This window comes from Neophocaena asiaeorientalis, unplaced genomic scaffold (assembly GCF_003031525.2).
Source record: "Neophocaena asiaeorientalis asiaeorientalis breed wild unplaced genomic scaffold, Neophocaena_asiaeorientalis_V1.1 scaffold206, whole genome shotgun sequence".
Classification (NCBI taxonomy): domain Eukaryota; kingdom Metazoa; phylum Chordata; class Mammalia; order Artiodactyla; family Phocoenidae; genus Neophocaena; species Neophocaena asiaeorientalis.
This window is the reverse complement of record NW_020174578.1, coordinates 2,022,959-2,029,943: the sequence shown is the minus strand read 5'-3', so window position 1 is coordinate 2,029,943 and position 6,985 is coordinate 2,022,959. Positions and strand designations below refer to the sequence as shown.

The following is a 6,985-nucleotide window of genomic DNA, read 5'->3' as shown; positions in this document are numbered from 1 at the left end:
ATTAATAGGTGCTGTCACTCAAACAGATAAGCGCATACACCCTGCAAAAAACAGGAAAACGATCATCGGAAAAAGTCAGTTTAGTTCTCAGAATCATGCTGCTGGTAGGAATCCTCTACCTCAAAATCCAGGCTTATTTCAACTCTACTGTAATCGCTTCTAAGTCTGAAAAGTTAGTCATGCACCGAAGAGGGATTTAAGCTAGGAAGAAAATAGATATTCGATGGCTAATCCTCCAGGGCCCCAAGTACAGGGCTTTTCAAACACAGCCAAGAAAATCAGGGTATAATGCCACCTTAGGGACTCTTGGGAGGCAGTCAGTAGTGAGTGCCCATTGAGGGGAGAGAGAAGTGGCAAGGATGAGGGAGACTAACAGCAGGGAATGCGGATGGTGACGCCCAAACGAATCACCCCTGCCTCTCCCTGCTCCACACTCAGCTTCCAGGAAAGTGGAGAATCAAGCCACAAAGTGGAGTCATGATTCTGTGCTTTTCACAAAACTTGCCCTTTGACAAAGTACTTGCAGGTGTGTGATTTGTTAAGCACTCACAACAACGCTGTGGGGAAGATATTACCCCATTTTTCAGCTGCAGAAATGACGGCCAGCGAGGTTGCAGGTCACAGAAGTAGTAAGAGGCAGGGTCTAGCCTGGAACGCTTCCCAATCCAGCAAAATCTCCATCACAAATACCCCTTCCAATTTCACAACCACTGTAAATCCCCAAGCTGATTCTCTGCAAATTGGGGTGACCTCATGCAGCGTCCAGATTACCTTGTCCAGAGAGAAGCCAGGGAGAAGGAGGGTGGCCCCAGTCTGTGCCAGGGGAGGAGGGGAAGAGGGAGGAATTCTTGGTAGCCCCTTCCCACTGTGCTCCTATAATGAGCTGCACTTCGGGCCAGGGACCAGGCTCACTGTGCTAAGTAAGGAGGTTGCTCCAGGGAGGAGGGAGGATGGGCTGCCCAGGCTGGATAACCCCTTGAACCCTAGCTTTGGGGGTGTGGGCGCTGGACCCTCCTAGGCTGCTGTCTGAGAAGGCAAAGTTTGCTCCTGGGTCCCAGGGCTGTGTGGATACCACACAGCTGTATTCTGGGGATGGCTCCAAGCTGACTGCTGGGTAAGGAGGGCAGCTGGGGTCCCTGAGCGCTCGCTCGGGCGGGCTGCTGCCCATCTCCATTTGGGGCTGTGCTCGGGGTCGGTGGGGACTTGGGCTGAGTCCGGGACATCAGGAGAGGGCAGCGGCAGTTTTTGTCCTGGGCCTCAGGGCTGTGAGCCAAAACACTCAGTACTTCGGCGGGGGCACCCGGCTGACTGTGCTAGGTGAGCGGGGTGCCCTGGGGCGTTAGCGGAGCGGGGCGTTCAGGACGCCAGCAGGGCCGCGGGACCCCTTTTTGTGCTGAGCCCTGAAGCTGTGAGCGCTGACACTCAGTACTTCGGGCCGGGCACGCGGCTCCTGGTGCTAGGTGAGCGGGGACGCTGCCGCCGGGGACGCGGCGGGATGCGCGGCGGGTTTTTGAGCGGCGCTGGGGGGCAGTGACTCAGCCCCGGTACTTCGGGCCGGGCACGCGGCTCCTGGTGCTAGGTGAGCGCGGGCGGCGCGCCTCGGTTTGGGTGGGGAGCCCCGGGGTTGTGCTTTACAGGCGCCGCCTGCCCTTCGGGGCCGGCAGCCGGCTGACCGTGGTGGGTGAGTGTCCGCGGGCCCGGCAGCGGCGGCGGGGCGGGTTGGAAGGTCGGACCCGGGCACCTGGTCCCCTCCCTGCGCTGGAGCCGGGCGCTGGGACCCGGAGGGCGAGTGGCTGGGCGCTGAGGGGTTTGCGTGCTGGACTGGGACTCTGTGCTCCTATGAGCGGTATTTCGGCCCAGGCACCAGGCTCACGGTCACAGGTGAGATTTGGCTGTGTCTGCCTGCCTTCCTTTCGCAGCCCATCGTGTCCCCGGAGATGGGTGGGGAGGGCTGCAGCTGGGCTGTGTTGCCAGTTGTCCGTCTGTGGGGTCAGCTCTGCAAGGGATGAGGGGCCTGGGATGGGGTACTCCTGGTCCAGGAACAGAGACAGAGGGCAAGGGTTGGGGAGGGGCTTTGGTCTCTTTGTTTCTGAGATATTTAGGGACAGGGTGAGCATTGGAGAAAGAGAAGATTTATTGGGACTCTGAGAGCTGCTGGATTGGAGAAAAAGACCATGGAGGGCAATCTGGGCTGGGGGAAGGGCAGGAGGGGGTGTAGCTGATGCAAAGGGGAGAATGAGCCAGAGGGGCAGGAACAAGCAGGGGTGAGCACAGGACGTGGCCCCCTGCACAGCCGGCTCCTGGGAGGTGCAGATGGAGGCTTCCACTGAGCAGAGGAGAAAAAGGATGACAGACAAGAGTGTGGAACAGAGAGGTGAGAGAGAGAAACCCCAGGCATGAGGGAGAGAATCATAGTCAGCGGGGTTTGTTGATTTACTGTTTAGAAGTTTGGATTTGAAATTAGCTTTAAAACCTCTTCCTCTCTTCCTAAGCCCCAGACCCCTGAGGGCCAGGCTGTGTATACAGCACATGGGGGCTAGATGGGAACCTGGGCCACTGGGTGGATTTACTCACCAAACGTACCCCCCTCATCCCCTAGCCGGATATCTCCCTCCTCACACCATGTCTTCTAGGTTAAACAGCCAGGTGGGGCAGGACATATATTAAGATGCAGGTATTTTGCTTGTGAGCTGAGGAACATTCCCTGGAGGATCTTAGGCTCTTTGTGCTGGAAAAGGACCTTCAAGGTCACCTGCTGTGGGGAGTATTGAGCTTCCAGAGGGGGAGAAACCCTCAATACTAGTATATTTACCTGGATGATTTGACAACAGCAAGGGTGTTTGCAGTTAGGCTAATTAAGATGGAGCCAATGGGGATCAGCTGAAGTGTTTGTTCCCGGAGGGGAAGCTGGGTTCCTGTGATCAGCCAGGGTGGAGAAAAGCAGGAGACCTTACAACCAGGTAAATCTAGGTCCCAAGCCCTGGCCCTTTAATGATCTGCTGACCTTGGTCAAGTGAATCTGTGGGAACATCCCCTCTTCTATACAAGGTCATCAACAATACCTACTGCTAAATCTGCTGTGAGACTTACAAGAGTAGCTACATGGAGAGTATCCAGGAAACCTCTTGTAATCCAGTGGTCCCCTCCCTACCCTTCCGCTAGGTGGCCACTGGCAAGGGAGGCGAGCCCAGTGCCAAAGGAGGGGCAGGTTTGGCATGTGGCTAATGGGCAGGAAGGCTGGGAACAGGACCCATAAACTTCAGAATTCTGCCTGAGGCTAGTTCAGCCCACATCCAAGCACACACAGCAGAAGCTCACCAGGACACACACGTGCACCCACGTGGGCAAGCCGACCCACACCCCACAGGGACTCGCAAACACGGAGGGAGAACTGGCTTTGCCCTCATCATGGAGCCATGTAGTCAGTGCTTCAGGGTGTAAGGAAGGTCTGGCTTCCGATCGTCCTGTCCATCACGTCACCATCACGGGGAGCATCGCAGGTGGCTCAAAAGGCATCTTTACTTTTTCCGATAGGGGCTGAGAGTTTGCTGGGTGAGGAGGTCAGAGGAGTAGATTCCATAGTGCCCTTGGAGGGCTGGTTGAACCACAAGGGCAGGGGCTTTGAGGCGAGAGTGAATAACCAGACTGGGGGCAGAAAGCCTGATGGAGCTGCACAGCAGAGAGAAGTAAGGAGATTACCTGGTCGGCCAGTAAGGACCTAGGGACAGAGGAGTGAGTAGTCAGCAAGGTGGGAAATGCAGGGCAGGGCAGCAGACCTCCTGGGCAGCAGAACCACTGCAACGGGAACACCCAGGGCTTTTGCTAAAAATTACTTAGAATTTCAAAATGGCGACAGCAGCACATTAAATCAACAAGGGGCCCTTCTAAGTGTGGGGTCCTCTGTGACTGTGGGGCATGGAAGGGTGGGTGGTGCGTGGGCAAGGAGACCAGAGATCCCTGCTCACAGGTACCTACCTGCTCTCCCTTCCTGCCAACAGCGTCCTACCAGCAAGGGGTCCTGTCTGCCACCATCCTCTATGAGATCCTGCTGGGGAAGGCCACCCTCTATGCTGTGCTGGTCAGCGCCCTGGTGCTGATGGCCATGGTAAGGACGAGGGCAGGATGGGGCCGGCTGGTTGGAGGTGACACTTGAAACACAGCAGCTGACACCCAGGAACACAGAGACCCTGCCAGGGCCAGAATGGGCAGAGAGGAAGGTGGGGAGTCATCCACATGCCTCAGAAGACACTTATATATGGGATCATTATGCAAGTACCATGCTGTGAAGGAGAAACTGGGGTCACCTGAATCCCCAATGGATGGATGTTGGAGGAACCCTGCTATTTGTCTTGTCAGTGGGAAACCCTACTTCCTCTCATTCCCAAGCACTGCTGGCTCCTGGTAATTCCCAAACTTTCTCTTCTTCAGGTCAAGAGAAAGGATTCCTGAAGCCAGCTTAGAGGTGAAGCCAGCTTAGAGGTGGAGCCAGGAGCTTCCAGCATGTTATGGCCCTGATGTGAATTCTGCTTTTTCCATTCCTACCCAGTGCTTCAGAAGAGCTGCTCTCAACTCTCTTCGCATCCCAGTATCTACCCCTGTGTGCATGCACCCCAAACACTCATGACCAAAATCTCCCTAGTCCAAGGGGGACCCTTCGATTACTCTGAGGTTTTTTTCCCACCCCACTCAATCAGACCAAGCGGGCCTGAACAGATTCAACCAATAAAAATGGCCTGATCTGGCTTGAGTCTGCCTTGCGAGTGTCTAGATATCTCTTCCGTCCATCTCTGAAGTCCCATGTGACTCCAGCCAGGGTAGAAACAAGAGGTGTTCAAGAAAGTGCAGGCCCCTCAGGTAGGAGGGTCAAGGGACCCAGCCTGTGGCTGGTACTACTCCACACTGCCGGCAAAACTTAAGTACATGTGAAAGGGTGTGATTGGTGAAGAGAGAGGCTTACTCTGGAACAGCCTAGAAAAAGTTGTGATGCTGCCTATAGGAAATTTCTGTCCTACCTGGACAAAGGTGCTCTGAGGAAGAGCTGTGTCCACTTGCTGAGTGGTCATGTCCCCACGGCCAACAAAGCTGGGTGTCATGTACATCACCCACGCTGCTGTCCACTGTCCCCCTGAGGGCACTACTCAGCTTTCTCCATCACCAAGGAGTGATTCCAGGTGAGAAGAAGAGAAATTACTATCTATTCTCATTATCAGATGTACCTTCCAGTTTAAGTTACAAAGCTGGATATAAATTTCACTCTAGTGAATTAAATGTGTGTGAATATGGCCCTGATCAGTCCTGAGAGGATAGAAAATCAGTTTCCCTAAAACCAAGGATCAGCCCTGTTGGTATTTCTAGAAATCCTTCCAAAGCTTTTTACTGTCTTATTGTCACCATGGTGATGTAACCCAAAGTCCGCAGGATGGCATAAAAGACCCACCTTTGTCCTCCATCACTTTATCCACACTCACCCTCACTCCCGTCACCCTGAACCCCCGAGTCACTGGCTCTCAGGCCGCCTTGCACTCCTCTACCTGGAATGACACATATGTGTGCTCCCACTCACCCTTGCGGGTTCAATGGTGACGTCTTCCCCAGCAAGTAGCTTCCTCTGGAGGATCTTTGCCCCTTACTCCATGCAAATGGATGAAATTCTCCCTGTATTTTGCTGTCACAGTACCCTGTGTGCATCTCCTTCCTGCCACTGACCACAGTTGATGGAAACTACCTCTTTCCTTGTCTGACGCCCCCACTAGAAGGTCAGCTCCTTGAGGACCAGGTTGTGTGGCGTTACAGTATCCTTGCGATGTGGCATAGCACCTTGGCTCAGGGTAATAACCCAATAAATTCTCTTTAAAGGAATGAATGGATCAATGAGTTTGCCCAAAGTGACCCAATTCAGGAGCAGATACCACTCTAAGCGCTGCCTGGAACAGCCATCTGTACCCCCCGCACCGGTCTGCAGCACACAGCCTCCTCCCACTATTGCAACACTGCGTGCATTCTAACATGGGTGTCTGCACATATACCAACACACATGCACAAACACGTATGTCTACATGTATGCATGAGCAGAGGCGCCTACTCGTGAAGCACGTATCATCGCAACATTTGCCAGTAACCTTCAAGAAAACAAAGATATCCAGGTCACAGTCCCCAAGAAGCTTCCCTGCTCATAAGGGGGATAATTCATGAATAGAAACGGTTAACGTACAAGGTGATGCTTGCAATGGCAAGGTGAGCTGTCTCCGAAAATGCAGGCAGAGGCCAGCACGAGGTTTCTGACGGGGACCGTCAGGGGAGAGTCTGAGAAGGTGGCAGTTCTTCAAAGGAAGAACTGGTCTCAGTCAGCCATGTGGGAGAGAGGTCATGGTAGTCGGATGTATGAACAGGATATGAAACTACAGGGTCAGGTGCTTCTGCTCAGCGGGCTGCGAGGTCCAAGATGGAAGTCATAAGGCTGAAAAGGCGGGTTGGGGCTTCCCGCTTTGAGAGCGGACTCTATCCTTGCAACCAGCATGAGGCCTGGCATATAGTACATGTGCATTACGTGTCTGTGGACTAATGAAGGGCAAGGAGCTCGGACCCTATTCAGGAAGCAACGGGGAATCGCAGAGCTTTCCAGGCTGTGTGTCCTCCTGCCCTAAGTTGCCATCACCTGCTCCAGGGACGCTCCTCCCACGGGCCTCACTATAAATGCCAGTCTGCACAAGTGGGCACAGTGAGTCCCAGAGGGGAGCCCTGATGACATAGGAGATCTCCTCAGGGTGGCGTAGGTTCCAGGAGGGGCCTCTCTGTCCCCTTCCCCCTCCACTAGCACCCTAACATTCCCCAAGCCCCTCCCCACTTTTGATTACTCTGAGGTTTTTTTCCCACCCCACTCAATCAGACCAAGCTCTACCACCTGCACTTTCTGCCTCCGCACAGTCGTTAGGGGAGGGGGACAATAGGAGAGGACGTTTTTGTATCATAGTGTAACATTGTGGGG

The 6,985-nt window shown here is 54.2% G+C and overlaps 1 long non-coding RNA gene across 1 annotated transcript; it reads left to right on the top strand.

Annotated features, from left to right (window-relative positions):
* The first annotated feature begins 3,972 nt into the window (after window positions 1–3,972).
* Window positions 3,973–4,753, top strand: LOC112408439 (uncharacterized). Its single transcript, XR_003004948.1, has 2 exons — window positions 3,973–4,105; window positions 4,429–4,753. It is a non-coding gene; the product is annotated as an uncharacterized LOC112408439 (long non-coding RNA).
* Window positions 4,754–6,985: the final 2,232 nt, after the last annotated feature.